This window comes from Pleurodeles waltl, unplaced genomic scaffold (genome assembly GCF_031143425.1).
Source record: "Pleurodeles waltl isolate 20211129_DDA unplaced genomic scaffold, aPleWal1.hap1.20221129 scaffold_72, whole genome shotgun sequence".
Classification (NCBI taxonomy): domain Eukaryota; kingdom Metazoa; phylum Chordata; class Amphibia; order Caudata; family Salamandridae; genus Pleurodeles; species Pleurodeles waltl.
In genome coordinates, this window is record NW_027150393.1 from 2023487 (window position 1) to 2043415 (window position 19929).

General features: G+C 48.6%; 6 non-coding genes across 6 annotated transcripts; all 6 read right to left on the reverse strand.

Moving 5' to 3' along the window:
• Positions 1 to 2963: 2963 nt before the first annotated feature.
• TRNAL-CAA (transfer RNA leucine (anticodon CAA)) lies at positions 2964 to 3075 on the reverse strand. Its single transcript has 2 exons — positions 3038 to 3075; positions 2964 to 3009 (listed from the first exon to the last, which is right to left on the reverse strand). It is a non-coding gene; the product is annotated as a tRNA-Leu (tRNA).
• A 3471-nt stretch (positions 3076 to 6546) lies between these two features.
• Positions 6547 to 6658, reverse strand: TRNAL-CAA (transfer RNA leucine (anticodon CAA)). Its single transcript has 2 exons — positions 6621 to 6658; positions 6547 to 6592 (listed from the first exon to the last, which is right to left on the reverse strand). It is a non-coding gene; the product is annotated as a tRNA-Leu (tRNA).
• Positions 6659 to 7425: 767 nt separating this feature from the next.
• Positions 7426 to 7497, reverse strand: TRNAP-AGG (transfer RNA proline (anticodon AGG)). Its single transcript has one exon. It is a non-coding gene; the product is annotated as a tRNA-Pro (tRNA).
• Positions 7498 to 9997: 2500 nt separating this feature from the next.
• Positions 9998 to 10109, reverse strand: TRNAL-CAA (transfer RNA leucine (anticodon CAA)). The gene is made up of 2 exons: positions 10072 to 10109; positions 9998 to 10043 (listed from the first exon to the last, which is right to left on the reverse strand). It is a non-coding gene; the product is annotated as a tRNA-Leu (tRNA).
• Positions 10110 to 13580: 3471 nt separating this feature from the next.
• TRNAL-CAA (transfer RNA leucine (anticodon CAA)) lies at positions 13581 to 13692 on the reverse strand. Its single transcript has 2 exons — positions 13655 to 13692; positions 13581 to 13626 (listed from the first exon to the last, which is right to left on the reverse strand). It is a non-coding gene; the product is annotated as a tRNA-Leu (tRNA).
• A 3461-nt stretch (positions 13693 to 17153) lies between these two features.
• Positions 17154 to 17265, reverse strand: TRNAL-CAA (transfer RNA leucine (anticodon CAA)). The gene is made up of 2 exons: positions 17228 to 17265; positions 17154 to 17199 (listed from the first exon to the last, which is right to left on the reverse strand). It is a non-coding gene; the product is annotated as a tRNA-Leu (tRNA).
• Positions 17266 to 19929: the final 2664 nt, after the last annotated feature.

The following is a 19929-nucleotide window of genomic DNA, read 5'->3' on the forward strand; positions in this document are numbered from 1 at the left end:
GCATACACTCAGACGTCCTGAAAAATCCCATAGCTGCGGGCAGAGACAGACAAATATCTGATGCCTAAATGCCAGGAAGGAGAGCCTGTGAAATCATCACACAGGGCGCACTGAGAGCAAGCAGGAAGGAAGCCAAGGCATTGTAATCCATTTTTCGCCTGAGGCAAAAAATATGTTTTGCGCAACAATGCTTCGAGTAAAATGAGAAATGTTGAGGGGTTGTGTATTTTGAGCAGGATTTGATTGTTTTCCGCTAAAATGGGCTCGTCCGCGATTTGAACCCGGGACCTCTCGCACCCTAAGCGAGAATCATACCCCTAGACCAACGAGCCTGGGCACAGAAATGCAACGGCTCCGACCCTGCTCGGAGGATTGGTGACAGAGAGTGGGAGACTACATCCCAAAGCAAGAAACTGCACATGGTGCTCTCTTTTGCAGTACGACTAGAGTCATTTGCATGGTCTTCATCGAACATGACATAAAAAGCCTCTATCCTTTAGACATTTTGGCCCAGATTTACAAGAAAATGACTAAGCGCGACGCTGTGCCAAATTTGCAAGCCCCACGTGCCGTCATTTTCAAAATGCAGGAAAGCGCCGTATTTAGTAGAATACAGCGCACCCCTGTGCTTCCCCCTGCGCCAGCTCTAAATTAGCTGCTGAGCGCCAACGCAGCCGTTCTTGCACCATGGTACAAGGATGACTGCGTTGAGGGGGAAATTGTTTTTGTGCAGGAAGGGAAACCTTCCTGCCCCAAAAAAAAATCTTCAATGGTGATTTGCTCTTACTTCTATGTGTGCTGCAGAATGCATCACACATAGAAAGAGCAAAAACAAGGAGAAATGAAAACATTTCTCCTCAGTGCGCCACTCTAACGACACCCCTGGGATGGCGTTGGATTTTGGCGCTGACGCAGATTTACGCCAACTCCTAAATCTGGAGCAGCATCAAAATGCTATGGTGTTGCTGTGGCACACTCCCAACAACACCCATTGCACGCCCCTTCCAGGGAACGCGCTGCGTGCTAAGGGGCCGTATTTACAAGGTGGTGTTAAGCCACAAAAAGTGGCTGAACGCCATCTTGTAAATACCGCGCAGTGCATAGTGCCACCGGGGCGTCACTAAAAGTGATGCTCCGGTGGCGATAGGGCCTTGTAAGTCTGGCACTTTATTTGCTCAAGGTGTGTGTTCTTGGTGAGGGCAGGAAAGCTATTTTCGCTCTCGTACCTTCCTTCCTTGGCTGGCTTGAATGCTGTAGGCTCAGGCTTCATTGCAAAGGTCAAACAGTGAGCAACTGACTGCCGTAAGCTGGCGCAACTCCTCTTGGTGAGCTGTGACAGATGCCCCAGGAGCGTAGTACCTCACGATGGTGAGGGATAGACACAGTCTCTTTTATCTCAGCTTGCCTGTCAGGTGAGGCAGGAAATGCAAATACTGTGAAAAAGCCCAGCGACTCGAACCAGGGACCTTTCCCATGTGAGGTGCGCATGATAACCACTACACTACACAAGCAGACACACTTGCCGGCTTGCTTCATGTGGCTATGCATTGTACTGGAACCACCACACTATGGAAACAGACACACCTGCTTGCTTTATGTGGCTATGCATTGGACTGGGATGCAAGGATGAGGGCCAATGTTCATGACGCTCAAAGCTGAGCCTTCCGGAACACAATCTCTTCCCTTGGAAGAAAGGAACTGGGATCACTTTCATTCCAAGAGGTGATTTCAGAACTGGACCCGAAATTACCATGGAGAAGCACTGTGCATTTAATGTTCCTACGAGCACTGCTGCTCCAGCACAGAAAAGCAGTTGCAAAGAAATCTCGCATACCTTCATGATGCTGAACCGTCTCGACGCCAGTATAAAGCATGTATTGCATTGCAACATGACATCTTACAAGAGTGAAAAGCAGAAATACTCCTGTTTAAAACACAGACTGAACCTCTAAAGGTAGGGGTTTGTCTGGGATTTGAACCGAGGTCCTCTCACACCCGAAGCGAGAATCATACCCCTATACCAACTAGACTGCCGCTGCATAGTCATTTGAAACATCTTCTGAAGCGTCTTTCAGAAAAGCAGGGCCATTTGGAGGCTCTCTCTCTGTAAGCGTGCCATAGCAATTGATGTTTTCTGTCAAGGATTTTTTGTTTGTCTCTAGCAAGGCAAGAGGTAGTCAAAATGCCCTGTGCCAGTGAGCTGAACTAGGGGACTGATGTGAAAAGCAGACCCTTTCTGGTAGTTGTAACCCGCTGCTAGTCATGGACCCTTGCACCTTAGATTTCCCATCCAGAAGCACTGAAGGGCCTGCTAGCTCTTGAGCCAGAGGAGCATGCCTCTTGGATTCAAGCACACTTGCTCGGTCAGCGCTCGATCAGGCTCGATCAGGCGAGATTTATATTAGTGGCTCATAGGCCTGAAACACTCACCTGGGAGACGCAGGGTGGCTGATTTCCCGGAATGGCCCTTGGTGGGGAAATCACCTCCTTTCCCCCGCCTCATTTCAGAATTGTGTGCTAGTCGCAAGACAGTGTTCAGGGGTTCATGGGTACTGCCTACTCCCAGCTGCCTCTCTGTCTTCTTCATGTAAATTGCAAGTCACGAGGAGGCACCATTGCCAATATGCTCCGCCCACCTAACCAAGAAACCTAGTTTGAGCTTGTCTGCCTGTGTTGTTGCAGGGGCAGAGTCTTCTTTGCCCAAAAGGTGGCAGGAGAGCCTCACTTCAAACGATAGAATCAACTGCTTAAGTAGAAACCAGCATGGTAGTTACTGTCATAAAGTGCAGCTCTAACAGAAGGTGTGCCTGAGACGCCCCTTCCAGTAATACACAGAATTTTGATTGAGGGCCCAGCCGATGGGTTGGTGGATTTCTCCTCACATGCCACAGCAGCTTCCAAAGATAGTGGTCTGAGGAGCTGGCTCTGCAAGCAGAGCAAGATTTAAGGGAAGAAAATACACCTGTCAGAAGTGGGATTTGAACCCACGCCTCCATGAAGAGACCAGAAGGCTCAGCTTCACTGAAGATCAAGCTCTCTTGAGTCTGGCGCCTTAGACCACTCGGCCATCCTGACAGCCAAAACAGTGTGCAGGTCGGACTCTTCAGTCTGCACTTGTTGATTTTGCCGCTTGCAATGTTCCTATCAAAGTCACAGCTTTAAAGGCCCCACAATATAACATGGCCAAGAAAAAAAAAAAAAAACAGAACAAGAAACAATGCACATGCACGACCACCGAGGGATGCAGATAACTTTTTAGCGTCCTGCAATAGTAAAGCACGTTTTACACAGGTCACAAGTTTTTAAAGGTCATTTCTGTCTAAGTGTGCATTGAGAGAGACTGAGGTTTTAGGGAGCAAACACAAAAGCTGCTGCTGCCAAGTGTTTCTGCCCGGTCTCAAACCGGGGACTTTTCGCGTGTGAGGCGAACGTGATAACCACTACACTACAGAAACAAGCTTGCTGGTTTGACTGAAGGAGCACAGTTCCCCTCATATGTTTGCACGATTTCCTCTATACTTTATCAGCAGTTGCTCGGAATGCGAGGGGTAAGTGTGAAAATTGCAGCGGTGTCGGCCAGCATGCATACACTCAGACGTCCTGAAAAATCCCATAGCTGCGGGCAGAGACAGACAAATATCTGATGCCTAAATGCCAGGAAGGAGAGCCTGTGAAATCATCACACAGGGCGCACTGAGAGCAAGCAGGAAGGAAGCCAAGGCATTGTAATCCATTTTTCGCCTGAGGCAAAAAATATGTTTTGCGCAACAATGCTTCGAGTAAAATGAGAAATGTTGAGGGGTTGTGTATTTTGAGCAGGATTTGATTGTTTTCCGCTAAAATGGGCTCGTCCGCGATTTGAACCCGGGACCTCTTGCACCCTAAGCGAGAATCATACCCCTAGACCAACGAGCCTGGGCACAGAAATGCAACGGCTCCGACCCTGCTCGGAGGATTGGTGACAGAGAGTGGGAGACTACATCCCAAAGCAAGAAACTGCACATGGTGCTCTCTTTTGCAGTACGACTAGAGTCATTTGCATGGTCTTCATCGAACATGACATAAAAAGCCTCTATCCTTTAGACATTTTGGCCCAGATTTACAAGAAAATGACTAAGCGCGACGCTGTGCCAAATTTGCAAGCCCCACGTGCCGTCATTTTCAAAATGCAGGAAAGCGCCGTATTTAGTAGAATACAGCGCACCCCTGTGCTTCCCCCTGCGCCAGCTCTAAATTAGCTGCTGAGCGCCAACGCAGCCGTTCTTGCACCATGGTACAAGGATGACTGCGTTGAGGGGGAAATTGTTTTTGTGCAGGAAGGGACACCTTCCTGCCCAAAAAAAAAATCTTCAATGGTGATTTGCTCTTACTTCTATGTGTGCTGCAGAATGCATCACACATAGCAAGAGCAAAAACAAGGAGAAATGAAAACATTTCTCCTCAGTGCGCCACTCTAACGACACCCCTGGGATGGCGTTGGATTTTGGCGCTGACGCAGATTTACGCCAACTCCTAAATCTGGAGCAGCATCAAAATGCTATGGTGTTGCTGTGGCACACTCCCAACAACACCCATTGCACGCCCCTTCCAGGGAACGCGCTGCGTGCTAAGGGGCCGTATTTACAAGGTGGTGTTAAGCCACAAAAAGTGGCTGAACGCCATCTTGTAAATACCGCGCAGTGCATAGTGCCACCGGGGCGTCACTAAAAGTGATGCTCCGGTGGCGATAGGGCCTTGTAAGTCTGGCACTTTATTTGCTCAAGGTGTGTGTTCTTGGTGAGGGCAGGAAAGCTATTTTCGCTCTCGTACCTTCCTTCCTTGGCTGGCTTGAATGCTGTAGGCTCAGGCTTCATTGCAAAGGTCAAACAGTGAGCAACTGACTGCCGTAAGCTGGCGCAACTCCTCTTGGTGAGCTGTGACAGATGCCCCAGGAGCGTAGTACCTCACGATGGTGAGGGATAGACACAGTCTCTTTTATCTCAGCTTGCCTGTCAGGTGAGGCAGGAAATGCAAATACTGTGAAAAAGCCCAGCGACTCGAACCAGGGACCTTTCGCATGTGAGGTGCGCATGATAACCACTACACTACACAAGCAGACACACTTGCCGGCTTGCTTCATGTGGCTATGCATTGTACTGGAACCACCACACTATGGAAACAGACACACCTGCTTGCTTTATGTGGCTATGCATTGGACTGGGATGCAAGGATGAGGGCCAATGTTCATGACGCTCAAAGCTGAGCCTTCCGGAACACAATCTCTTCCCTTGGAAGAAAGGAACTGGGATCACTTTCATTCCAAGAGGTGATTTCAGAACTGGACCCGAAATTACCATGGAGAAGCACTGTGCATTTAATGTTCCTACGAGCACTGCTGCTCCAGCACAGAAAAGCAGTTGCAAAGAAATCTCGCATACCTTCATGATGCTGAACCGTCTCGACGCCAGTATAAAGCATGTATTGCATTGCAACATGACATCTTACAAGAGTGAAAAGCAGAAATACTCCTGTTTAAAACACAGACTGAACCTATAAAGGTAGGGGTTTGTCTGGGATTTGAACCGAGGTCCTCTCACACCCGAAGCGAGAATCATACCCCTATACCAACTAGACTGCCGCTGCATAGTCATTTGAAACATCTTCTGAAGCGTCTTTCAGAAAAGCAGGGCCATTTGGAGGCTCTCTCTCTCTAAGCGTGCCATAGCAATTGATGTTTTCTGTCAAGGATTTTTTGTTTGTCTCTAGCAAGGCAAGAGGTAGTCAAAATGCCCTGTGCCAGTGAGCCGAACTAGGGGACTGATGTGAAAAGCAGACCCTTTCTGGTAGTTGTAACCCGCTGCTAGTCATGGACCCTTGCACCTTAGATTTCCCAACCAGAAGCACTGAAGGGCCTGCTAGCTCTTGAGCCAGAGGAGCATGCCTCTTGGATTCAAGCACACTTGCTCGGTCAGCGCTCGATCAAGCTCGATCAGGCGAGATTTATATTAGTGGCTCATAGGCCTGAAACACTCACCTGGGAGACGCAGGGTGGCTGATTTCCCGGAATGGCCCTTGATGGGGAAATCACCTCCTTTCCCCCGCCTCATTTCAGAATTGTGTGCTAGTCGCAAGACAGTGTTCAGGGGTTCATGGGTACTGCCTACTCCCAGCTGCCTCTCTGTCTTCTTCATGTAAATTGCAAGTCACGAGGAGGCACCATTGCCAATATGCTCCGCCCACCTAACCAAGAAACCTAGTTTGAGCTTGTCTGCCTGTGTTGTTGCAGGGGCAGAGTCTTCTTTGCCCAAAAGGTGGCAGGAGAGCCTCACTTCAAACGATAGAATCAACTGCTTAAGTAGAAACCAGCATGGTAGTTACTGTCATAAAGTGCAGCTCTAACAGAAGGTGTGCCTGAGACGCCCCTTCCAGTAATACACAGAATTTTGATTGAGGGCCCAGCCGATGGGTTGGTGGATTTCTCCTCACATGCCACAGCAGCTTCCAAAGATAGTGGTCTGAGGAGCTGGCTCTGCAAGCAGAGCAAGATTTAAGGGAAGAAAATACACCTGTCAGAAGTGGGATTTGAACCCACGCCTCCATGAAGAGACCAGAAGGCTCAGCTTCACTGAAGATCAAGCTCTCTTGAGTCTGGCGCCTTAGACCACTCGGCCATCCTGACAGCCAAAACAGTGTGCAGGTCGGACTCTTCAGTCTGCACTTGTTGATTTTGCCGCTTGCAATGTTCCTATCAAAGTCACAGCTTTAAAGGCCCCACAATATAACATGGCCAAGAAAAAAAAAAAAAACAGAACAAGAAACAATGCACATGCACGACCACCGAGAGATGCAGATAACTTTTTAGCGTCCTGCAATAGTAAAGCACGTTTTACACAGGTCACAAGTTTTTAAAGGTCATTTCTGTCTAAGTGTGCATTGAGAGAGACTGAGGTTTTAGGGAGCAAACACAAAAGCTGCTGCTGCCAAGTGTTTCTGCCCGGTCTCAAACCGGGGACTTTTCGCGTGTGAGGCAAACGTGATAACCACTACACTACAGAAACAAGCTTGCTGATTTGACTGAAGGAGCACAGTTCCCCTCATATGTTTGCACGATTTCCTCTATACTTTATCAGCAGTTGCTCGGAATGCGAGGGGTAAGTGTGAAAATTGCAGCGGTGTCGGCCAGCATGCATACACTCAGACGTCCTGAAAAATCCCATAGCTGCGGGCAGAGACAGACAAATATCTGATGCCTAAATGCCAGGAAGGAGAGCCTGTGAAATCATCACACAGGGCGCACTGAGAGCAAGCAGGAAGGAAGCCAAGGCATTGTAATCCATTTTTCGCCTGAGGCAAAAAATATGTTTTGCGCAACAATGCTTCGAGTAAAATGAGAAATGTTGAGGGGTTGTGTATTTTGAGCAGGATTTGATTGTTTTCCGCTAAAATGGGCTCGTCCGGGATTTGAACCCGGGACCTCTCGCACCCTAAGCGAGAATCATACCCCTAGACCAACGAGCCTGGGCACAGAAATGCAACGGCTCCGACCCTGCTCGGAGGATTGGTGACAGAGAGTGGGAGACTACATCCCAAAGCAAGAAACTGCACATGGTGCTCTCTTTTGCAGTACGACTAGAGTCATTTGCATGGTCTTCATCGAACATGACATAAAAAGCCTCTATCCTTTAGACATTTTGGCCCAGATTTACAAGAAAATGACTAAGCGCGACGCTGTGCCAAATTTGCAAGCCCCACGTGCCGTCATTTTCAAAATGCAGGAAAGCGCCGTATTTAGTAGAATACAGCGCACCCCTGTGCTTCCCCCTGCGCCAGCTCTAAATTAGCTGCTGAGCGCCAACGCAGCCGTTCTTGCACCATGGTACAAGGATGACTGCGTTGAGGGGGAAATTGTTTTTGTGCAGGAAGGGACACCTTCCTGCCCAAAAAAAAAATCTTCAATGGTGATTTGCTCTTACTTCTATGTGTGCTGCAGAATGCATCACACATAGCAAGAGCAAAAACAAGGAGAAATGAAAACATTTCTCCTCAGTGCGCCACTCTAACGACACCCCTGGGATGGCGTTGGATTTTGGCGCTGACGCAGATTTACGCCAACTCCTAAATCTGGAGCAGCATCAAAATGCTATGGTGTTGCTGTGGCACACTCCCAACAACACCCATTGCACGCCCCTTCCAGGGAACGCGCTGCGTGCTAAGGGGCCGTATTTACAAGGTGGTGTTAAGCCACAAAAAGTGGCTGAACGCCATCTTGTAAATACCGCGCAGTGCATAGTGCCACCGGGGCGTCACTAAAAGTGATGCTCCGGTGGCGATAGGGCCTTGTAAGTCTGGCACTTTATTTGCTCAAGGTGTGTGTTCTTGGTGAGGGCAGGAAAGCTATTTTCGCTCTCGTACCTTCCTTCCTTGGCTGGCTTGAATGCTGTAGGCTCAGGCTTCATTGCAAAGGTCAAACAGTGAGCAACTGACTGCCGTAAGCTGGCGCAACTCCTCTTGGTGAGCTGTGACAGATGCCCCAGGAGCGTAGTACCTCACGATGGTGAGGGATAGACACAGTCTCTTTTATCTCAGCTTGCCTGTCAGGTGAGGCAGGAAATGCAAATACTGTGAAAAAGCCCAGCGACTCGAACCAGGGACCTTTCGCATGTGAGGTGCGCATGATAACCACTACACTACACAAGCAGACACACTTGCCGGCTTGCTTCATGTGGCTATGCATTGTACTGGAACCACCACACTATGGAAACAGACACACCTGCTTGCTTTATGTGGCTATGCATTGGACTGGGATGCAAGGATGAGGGCCAATGTTCATGACGCTCAAAGCTGAGCCTTCCGGAACACAATCTCTTCCCTTGGAAGAAAGGAACTGGGATCACTTTCATTCCAAGAGGTGATTTCAGAACTGGACCCGAAATTACCATGGAGAAGCACTGTGCATTTAATGTTCCTACGAGCACTGCTGCTCCAGCACAGAAAAGCAGTTGCAAAGAAATCTCGCATACCTTCATGATGCTGAACCGTCTCGACGCCAGTATAAAGCATGTATTGCATTGCAACATGACATCTTACAAGAGTGAAAAGCAGAAATACTCCTGTTTAAAACACAGACTGAACCTCTAAAGGTAGGGGTTTGTCTGGGATTTGAACCGAGGTCCTCTCACACCCGAAGCGAGAATCATACCCCTATACCAACTAGACTGCCGCTGCATAGTCATTTGAAACATCTTCTGAAGCGTCTTTCAGAAAAGCAGGGCCATTTGGAGGCTCTCTCTCTCTAAGCGTGCCATAGCAATTGATGTTTTCTGTCAAGGATTTTTTGTTTGTCTCTAGCAAGGCAAGAGGTAGTCAAAATGCCCTGTGCCAGTGAGCTGAACTAGGGGACTGATGTGAAAAGCAGACCCTTTCTGGTAGTTGTAACCCGCTGCTAGTCATGGACCCTTGCACCTTAGATTTCCCAACCAGAAGCACTGAAGGGCCTGCTAGCTCTTGAGCCAGAGGAGCATGCCTCTTGGATTCAAGCACACTTGCTCGGTCAGCACTTTCAGAATTGTGTGCTAGTCGCAAGACAGTGTTCAGGGGTTCATGGGTACTGCCTACTCCCAGCTGCCTCTCTGTCTTCTTCATGTAAATTGCAAGTCACAAGGAGGCACCATTGCCAATATGCTCCGCCCACCTAACCAAGAAACCTAGTTTGAGCTTGTCTGCCTGTGTTGTTGCAGGGGCAGAGTCTTCTTTGCCCAAAAGGTGGCAGGAGAGCCTCACTTCAAACGATAGAATCAACTGCTTAAGTAGAAACCAGCATGGTAGTTACTGTCATAAAGTGCAGCTCTAACAGAAGGTGTGCCTGAGACGCCCCTTCCAGTAATACACAGAATTTTGATTGAGGGCCCAGCCGATGGGTTGGTGGATTTCTCCTCACATGCCACAGCAGCTTCCAAAGATAGTGGTCTGAGGAGCTGGCTCTGCAAGCAGAGCAAGATTTAAGGGAAGAAAATACACCTGTCAGAAGTGGGATTTGAACCCACGCCTCCATGAAGAGACCAGAAGGCTCAGCTTCACTGAAGATCAAGCTCTCTTGAGTCTGGCGCCTTAGACCACTCGGCCATCCTGACAGCCAAAACAGTGTGCAGGTCGGACTCTTCAGTCTGCACTTGTTGATTTTGCCGCTTGCAATGTTCCTATCAAAGTCACAGCTTTAAAGGCCCCACAATATAACATGGCCAAGAAAAAAAAAAAAAAACAGAACAAGAAACAATGCACATGCACGACCACCGAGGGATGCAGATAACTTTTTAGCGTCCTGCAATAGTAAAGCACGTTTTACACAGGTCACAAGTTTTTAAAGGTCATTTCTGTCTAAGTGTGCATTGAGAGAGACTGAGGTTTTAGGGAGCAAACACAAAAGCTGCTGCTGCCAAGTGTTTCTGCCCGGTCTCAAACCGGGGACTTTTCGCGTGTGAGGCGAACGTGATAACCACTACACTACAGAAACAAGCTTGCTGGTTTGACTGAAGGAGCACAGTTCCCCTCATATGTTTGCACGATTTCCTCTATACTTTATCAGCAGTTGCTCGGAATGCGAGGGGTAAGTGTGAAAATTGCAGCGGTGTCGGCCAGCATGCATACACTCAGACGTCCTGAAAAATCCCATAGCTGCGGGCAGAGACAGACAAATATCTGATGCCTAAATGCCAGGAAGGAGAGCCTGTGAAATCATCACACAGGGCGCACTGAGAGCAAGCAGGAAGGAAGCCAAGGCATTGTAATCCATTTTTCGCCTGAGGCAAAAAATATGTTTTGCGCAACAATGCTTCGAGTAAAATGAGAAATGTTGAGGGGTTGTGTATTTTGAGCAGGATTTGATTGTTTTCCGCTAAAATGGGGTCGTCCGCGATTTGAACCCGGGACCTCTCGCACCCTAAGCGAGAATCATACCCCTAGACCAACGAGCCTGGGCACAGAAATGCAACGGCTCCGACCCTGCTCGGAGGATTGGTGACAGAGAGTGGGAGACTACATCCCAAAGCAAGAAACTGCACATGGTGCTCTCTTTTGCAGTACGACTAGAGTCATTTGCATGGTCTTCATCGAACATGACATAAAAAGCCTCTATCCTTTAGACATTTTGGCCCAGATTTACAAGAAAATGACTAAGCGCGACGCTGTGCCAAATTTGCAAGCCCCACGTGCCGTCATTTTCAAAATGCAGGAAAGCGCCGTATTTAGTAGAATACAGCGCACCCCTGTGCTTCCCCCTGCGCCAGCTCTAAATTAGCTGCTGAGCGCCAACGCAGCCGTTCTTGCACCATGGTACAAGGATGACTGCGTTGAGGGGGAAATTGTTTTTGTGCAGGAAGGGACACCTTCCTGCCCAAAAAAAAAATCTTCAATGGTGATTTGCTCTTACTTCTATGTGTGCTGCAGAATGCATCACACATAGCAAGAGCAAAAACAAGGAGAAATGAAAACATTTCTCCTCAGTGCGCCACTCTAACGACACCCCTGGGATGGCGTTGGATTTTGGCGCTGACGCAGATTTACGCCAACTCCTAAATCTGGAGCAGCATCAAAATGCTATGGTGTTGCTGTGGCACACTCCCAACAACACCCATTGCACGCCCCTTCCAGGGAACGCGCTGCGTGCTAAGGGGCCGTATTTACAAGGTGGTGTTAAGCCACAAAAAGTGGCTGAACGCCATCTTGTAAATACCGCGCAGTGCATAGTGCCACCGGGGCGTCACTAAAAGTGATGCTCCGGTGGCGATAGGGCCTTGTAAGTCTGGCACTTTATTTGCTCAAGGTGTGTGTTCTTGGTGAGGGCAGGAAAGCTATTTTCGCTCTCGTACCTTCCTTCCTTGGCTGGCTTGAATGCTGTAGGCTCAGGCTTCATTGCAAAGGTCAAACAGTGAGCAACTGACTGCCGTAAGCTGGCGCAACTCCTCTTGGTGAGCTGTGACAGATGCCCCAGGAGCGTAGTACCTCACGATGGTGAGGGATAGACACAGTCTCTTTTATCTCAGCTTGCCTGTCAGGTGAGGCAGGAAATGCAAATACTGTGAAAAAGCCCAGCGACTCGAACCAGGGACCTTTCCCATGTGAGGTGCGCATGATAACCACTACACTACACAAGCAGACACACTTGCCGGCTTGCTTCATGTGGCTATGCATTGTACTGGAACCACCACACTATGGAAACAGACACACCTGCTTGCTTTATGTGGCTATGCATTGGACTGGGATGCAAGGATGAGGGCCAATGTTCATGACGCTCAAAGCTGAGCCTTCCGGAACACAATCTCTTCCCTTGGAAGAAAGGAACTGGGATCACTTTCATTCCAAGAGGTGATTTCAGAACTGGACCCGAAATTACCATGGAGAAGCACTGTGCATTTAATGTTCCTACGAGCACTGCTGCTCCAGCACAGAAAAGCAGTTGCAAAGAAATCTCGCATACCTTCATGATGCTGAACCGTCTCGACGCCAGTATAAAGCATGTATTGCATTGCAACATGACATCTTACAAGAGTGAAAAGCAGAAATACTCCTGTTTAAAACACAGACTGAACCTCTAAAGGTAGGGGTTTGTCTGGGATTTGAACCGAGGTCCTCTCACACCCGAAGCGAGAATCATACCCCTATACCAACTAGACTGCCGCTGCATAGTCATTTGAAACATCTTCTGAAGCGTCTTTCAGAAAAGCAGGGCCATTTGGAGGCTCTCTCTCTCTAAGCGTGCCATAGCAATTGATGTTTTCTGTCAAGGATTTTTTGTTTGTCTCTAGCAAGGCAAGAGGTAGTCAAAATGCCCTGTGCCAGTGAGCTGAACTAGGGGACTGATGTGAAAAGCAGACCCTTTCTGGTAGTTGTAACCCGCTGCTAGTCATGGACCCTTGCACCTTAGATTTCCCAACCAGAAGCACTGAAGGGCCTGCTAGCTCTTGAGCCAGAGGAGCATGCCTCTTGGATTCAAGCACACTTGCTCGGTCAGCGCTCGATGAGGCTCGATCAGGCGAGATTTATATTAGTGGCTCATAGGCCTGAAACACTCACCTGGGAGACGCAGGGTGGCTGATTTCCCGGAATGGCCCTTGATGGGGAAATCACCTCCTTTCCCCCGCCTCATTTCAGAATTGTGTGCTAGTCGCAAGACAGTGTTCAGGGGTTCATGGGTACTGCCTACTCCCAGCTGCCTCTCTGTCTTCTTCATGTAAATTGCAAGTCACGAGGAGGCACCATTGCCAATATGCTCCGCCCACCTAACCAAGAAACCTAGTTTGAGCTTGTCTGCCTGTGTTGTTGCAGGGGCAGAGTCTTCTTTGCCCAAAAGGTGGCAGGAGAGCCTCACTTCAAACGATAGAATCAACTGCTTAAGTAGAAACCAGCATGGTAGTTACTGTCATAAAGTGCAGCTCTAACAGAAGGTGTGCCTGAGACGCCCCTTCCAGTAATACACAGAATTTTGATTGAGGGCCCAGCCGATGGGTTGGTGGATTTCTCCTCACATGCCACAGCAGCTTCCAAAGATAGTGGTCTGAGGAGCTGGCTCTGCAAGCAGAGCAAGATTTAAGGGAAGAAAATACACCTGTCAGAAGTGGGATTTGAACCCACGCCTCCATGAAGAGACCAGAAGGCTCAGCTTCACTGAAGATCAAGCTCTCTTGAGTCTGGCGCCTTAGACCACTCGGCCATCCTGACAGCCAAAACAGTGTGCAGGTCGGACTCTTCAGTCTGCACTTGTTGATTTTGCCGCTTGCAATGTTCCTATCAAAGTCACAGCTTTAAAGGCCCCACAATATAACATGGCCAAGAAAAAAAAAAAAAAACAGAACAAGAAACAATGCACATGCACGACCACCGAGGGATGCAGATAACTTTTTAGCGTCCTGCAATAGTAAAGCACGTTTTACACAGGTCACAAGTTTTTAAAGGTCATTTCTGTCTAAGTGTGCATTGAGAGAGACTGAGGTTTTAGGGAGCAAACACAAAAGCTGCTGCTGCCAAGTGTTTCTGCCCGGTCTCAAACCGGGGACTTTTCGCGTGTGAGGCGAACGTGATAACCACTACACTACAGAAACAAGCTTGCTGGTTTGACTGAAGGAGCACAGTTCCCCTCATATGTTTGCACGATTTCCTCTATACTTTATCAGCAGTTGCTCGGAATGCGAGGGGTAAGTGTGAAAATTGCAGCGGTGTCGGCCAGCATGCATACACTCAGACGTCCTGAAAAATCCCATAGCTGCGGGCAGAGACAGACAAATATCTGATGCCTAAATGCCAGGAAGGAGAGCCTGTGAAATCATCACACAGGGCGCACTGAGAGCAAGCAGGAAGGAAGCCAAGGCATTGTAATCCATTTTTCGCCTGAGGCAAAAAATATGTTTTGCGCAACAATGCTTCGAGTAAAATGAGAAATGTTGAGGGGTTGTGTATTTTGAGCAGGATTTGATTGTTTTCCGCTAAAATGGGCTCGTCTGCGATTTGAACCCGGGACCTCTCGCACCCTAAGCGAGAATCATACCCCTAGACCAACGAGCCTGGGCACAGAAATGCAACGGCTCCGACCCTGCTCGGAGGATTGGTGACAGAGAGTGGGAGACTACATCCCAAAGCAAGAAACTGCACATGGTGCTCTCTTTTGCAGTACGACTAGAGTCATTTGCATGATCTTCATCGAACATGACATAAAAAGCCTCTATCCTTTAGACATTTTGGCCCAGATTTACAAGAAAATGACTAAGCGCGACGCTGTGCCAAATTTGCAAGCCCCACGTGCCGTCATTTTCAAAATGCAGGAAAGCGCCGTATTTAGTAGAATACAGCGTACCCCTGTGCTTCCCCCTGCGCCAGCTCTAAATTAGCTGCTGAGCGCCAACGCAGCCGTTCTTGCACCATGGTACAAGGATGACTGCGTTGAGGGGGAAATTGTTTTTGTGCAGGAAGGGACACCTTCCTGCCCAAAAAAAAAATATTCAATGGTGATTTGCTCTTACTTCTATGTGTGCTGCAGAATGCATCACACATAGCAAGAGCAAAAACAAGGAGAAATGAAAACATTTCTCCTCAGTGCGCCACTCTAACGACACCCCTGGGATGGCGTTGGATTTTGGCGCTGACGCAGATTTACGCCAACTCCTAAATCTGGAGCAGCATCAAAATGCTATGGTGTTGCTGTGGCACACTCCCAACAACACCCATTGCACGCCCCTTCCAGGGAACGCGCTGCGTGCTAAGGGGCCGTATTTACAAGGTGGTGTTAAGCCACAAAAAGTGGCTGAACGCCATCTTGTAAATACCGCGCAGTGCATAGTGCCACCGGGGCGTCACTAAAAGTGATGCTCCGGTGGCGATAGGGCCTTGTAAGTCTGGCACTTTATTTGCTCAAGGTGTGTGTTCTTGGTGAGGGCAGGAAAGCTATTTTCGCTCTCGTACCTTCCTTCCTTGGCTGGCTTGAATGCTGTAGGCTCAGGCTTCATTGCAAAGGTCAAACAGTGAGCAACTGACTGCCGTAAGCTGGCGCAACTCCTCTTGGTGAGCTGAGACAGATGCCCCAGGAGCGTAGTACCTCACGATGGTGAGGGATAGACACAGTCTCTTTTATCTCAGCTTGCCTGTCAGGTGAGGCAGGAAATGCAAATACTGTGAAAAAGCCCAGCGACTCGAACCAGGGACCTTTCGCATGTGAGGTGCGCATGATAACCACTACTCTACACAAGCAGACACACTTGCCGGCTTGCTTCATGTGGCTATGCATTGTACTGGAACCACCACACTATGGAAACAGACACACCTGCTTGCTTTATGTGGCTATGCATTGGACTGGGATGCAAGGATGAGGGCCAATGTTCATGACGCTCAAAGCTGAGCCTTCCGGAACACAATCTCTTCCCTTGGAAGAAAGGAACTGGGATCACTTTCATTCCAAGAGGTGATTTCAGAACTGGACCCGAAATTACCATGGAGAAGCACTGTGCATTTAATGTTCCTACGAGCACTGCTGCTCCAGCACAGAAAAGCAGTTGCAAAGAAATCTCGCATACCTTCATGATGCTGAACCGTCTCGACGCCAGTATAAAGCATGTATTGCATTGCAACATGACATCTTACAAGAGTGAAAAGCAGAAATACTCCTGTTTAAAACACAGACTGAACCTCTAAAGGTAGGGGTTTGTCTGGGATTTGAACCGAGGTCCTCTCACACCCGAAGCGAGAATCATACCCCTATACCAACTAGACTGCCACTGCATAGTCATTTGAAACATCTTCTGAAGCGTCTTTCAGAAAAGCAGGGCCATTTGGAGGCTCTCTCTCTCTAAGCGTGCCATAGCAATTGATGTTTTCTGTCAAGGATTTTTTGTTTGTCTCTAGCAAGGCAAGAGGTAGTCAAAATGCCCTGTGCCAGTGAGCTGAACTAGGGGACTGATGTGAAAAGCAGACCCTTTCTGGTAGTTGTAACCCGCTGCTAGTCATGGACCCTTGCACCTTAGATTTCCCAACCAGAAGCACTGAAGGGCCTGCTAGCTCTTGAGCCAGAGGAGCATGCCTCTTGGATTCAAGCACACTTGCTCGGTCAGCGCTCGATCAGGCGAGATTTATATTAGTGGCTCATAGGCCTGAAACACTCACCTGGGAGACGCAGGGTGGCTGATTTCCCGGAATGGCCCTTGATGGGGAAATCACCTCCTTTCCCCCGCCTCATTTCAGAATTGTGTGCTAGTCGCAAGACAGTGTTCAGGGGTTCATGGGTACTGCCTACTCCCAGCTGCCTCTCTGTCTTCTTCATGTAAATTGCAAGTCACGAGGAGGCACCATTGCCAATATGCTCCGCCCACCTAACCAAGAAACCTAGTTTGAGCTTGTCTGCCTGTGTTGTTGCAGGGGCAGAGTCTTCTTTGCCCAAAAGGTGGCAGGAGAGCCTCACTTCAAATGATAGAATCAACTGCTTAAGTAGAAACCAGCATGGTAGTTACTGTCATAAAGTGCAGCTCTAACAGAAGGTGTGCCTGAGACGCCCCTTCCAGTAATACACAGAATTTTGATTGAGGGCCCAGCCGATGGGTTGGTGGATTTCTCCTCACATGCCACAGCAGCTTCCAAAGATAGTGGTCTGAGGAGCTGGCTCTGCAAGCAGAGCAAGATTTAAGGGAAGAAAATACACCTGTCAGAAGTGGGATTTGAACCCACGCCTCCATGAAGAGACCAGAAGGCTCAGCTTCACTGAAGATCAAGCTCTCTTGAGTCTGGCGCCTTAGACCACTCGGCCATCCTGACAGCCAAAACAGTGTGCAGGTCGGACTCTTCAGTCTGCACTTGTTGATTTTGCCGCTTGCAATGTTCCTATCAAAGTCACAGCTTTAAAGGCCCCACAATATAACATGGCCAAGAAAAAAAAAAAAAAACAGAACAAGAAACAATGCACATGCACGACCACCGAGGGATGCAGATAACTTTTTAGCGTCCTGCAATAGTAAAGCACGTTTTACACAGGTCACAAGTTTTTAAAGGTCATTTCTGTCTAAGTGTGCATTGAGAGAGACTGAGGTTTTAGGGAGCAAACACAAAAGCTGCTGCTGCCAAGTGTTTCTGCCCGGTCTCAAACCGGGGACTTTTCGCGTGTGAGGCGAACGTGATAACCACTACACTACAGAAACAAGCTTGCTGATTTGACTGAAGGAGCACAGTTCCCCTCATATGTTTGCACGATTTCCTCTATACTTTATCAGCAGTTGCTCGGAATGCGAGGGGTAAGTGTGAAAATTGCAGCGGTGTCGGCCAGCATGCATACACTCAGACGTCCTGAAAAATCCCATAGCTGCGGGCAGAGACAGACAAATATCTGATGCCTAAATGCCAGGAAGGAGAGCCTGTGAAATCATCACACAGGGCGCACTGAGAGCAAGCAGGAAGGAAGCCAAGGCATTGTAATCCATTTTTCGCCTGAGGCAAAAAATATGTTTTGCGCAACAATGCTTCGAGTAAAATGAGAAATGTTGAGGGGTTGTGTATTTTGAGCAGGATTTGATTGTTTTCCGCTAAAATGGGCTCGTCCGCGATTTGAACCCGGGACCTCTCGCACCCTAAGCGAGAATCATACCCCTAGACCAACGAGCCTGGGCACAGAAATGCAATGGCTCCGACCCTGCTCGGAGGATTGGTGACAGAGAGTGGGAGACTACATCCCAAAGCAAGAAACTGCACATGGTGCTCTCTTTTGCAGTACGACTAGAGTCATTTGCATGGTCTTCATCGAACATGACATAAAAAGCCTCTATCCTTTAGACATTTTGGCCCAGATTTACAAGAAAATGACTAAGCGCGACGCTGTGCCAAATTTGCAAGCCCCACGTGCCGTCATTTTCAAAATGCAGGAAAGCGCCGTATTTAGTAGAATACAGCGCACCCCTGTGCTTCCCCCTGCGCCAGCTCTAAATTAGCTGCTGAGCGCCAACGCAGCCGTTCTTGCACCATGGTACAAGGATGACTGCGTTGAGGGGGAAATTGTTTTTGTGCAGGAAGGGAAACCTTCCTGCCCCAAAAAAAAATCTTCAATGGTGATTTGCTCTTACTTCTATGTGTGCTGCAGAATGCATCACACATAGAAAGAGCAAAAACAAGGAGAAATGAAAACATTTCTCCTCAGTGCGCCACTCTAACGACACCCCTGGGATGGCGTTGGATTTTGGCGCTGACGCAGATTTACGCCAACTCCTAAATCTGGAGCAGCATCAAAATGCTATGGTGTTGCTGTGGCACACTCCCAACAACACCCATTGCACGCCCCTTCCAGGGAACGCGCTGCGTGCTAAGGGGCCGTATTTACAAGGTGGTGTTAAGCCACAAAAAGTGGCTGAACGCCATCTTGTAAATACCGCGCAGTGCATAGTGCCACCGGAGGCGTCACTAAAAGTGATGCTCCGGTGGCGATAGGGCCTTGTAAGTCTGGCACTTTATTTGCTCAAGGTGTGTGTTCTTGGTGAGGGCAGGAAAGCTATTTTCGCTCTCGTACCTTCCTTCCTTGGCTGGCTTGAATGCTGTAGGCTCAGGCTTCATTGCAAAGGTCAAACAGTGAGCAACTGACTGCCGTAAACTGGCGCAACTCCTCTTGGTGAGCTGTGACAGATGCCCCAGGAGCGTAGTACCTCACGATGGTGAGGGATAGACACAGTCTCTTTTATCTCAGCTTGCCTGTCAGGTGAGGCAGGAAATGCAAATACTGTGAAAAAGCCCAGCGACTCGAACCAGGGACCTTTCGCATGTGAGGTGCGCATGATAACCACTACACTACACAAGCAGACACACTTGCCGGCTTGCTTCATGTGGCTATGCATTGTACTGGAACCACCACACTATGGAAACAGACACACCTGCTTGCTTTATGTGGCTATGCATTGGACTGGGATGCAAGGATGAGGGCCAATGTTCATGACGCTCAAAGCTGAGCCTTCCGGAACACAATCTCTTCCCTTGGAAGAAAGGAACTGGGATCACTTTCATTCCAAGAGGTGATTTCAGAACTGGACCCGAAATTACCATGGAGAAGCACTGTGCATTTAATGTTCCTACGAGCACTGCTGCTCCAGCACAGAAAAGCAGTTGCAAAGAAATCTCGCATACCTTCATGATGCTGAACCGTCTCGACGCCAGTATAAAGCATGTATTGCATTGCAACATGACATCTTACAAGAGTGAAAAGCAGAAATACTCCTGTTTAAAACACAGACTGAACCTCTAAAGGTAGGGGTTTGTCTGGGATTTGAACCGAGGTCCTCTCACACCCGAAGCGAGAATCATACCCCTATACCAACTAGACTGCCGCTGCATAGTCATTTGAAACATGTTCTGAAGCGTCTTTCAGAAAAGCAGGGCCATTTGGAGGCTCTCTCTCTATAAGTGTGCCATAGCAATTGATGTTTTCTGTCAAGGATTTTTTGTTTG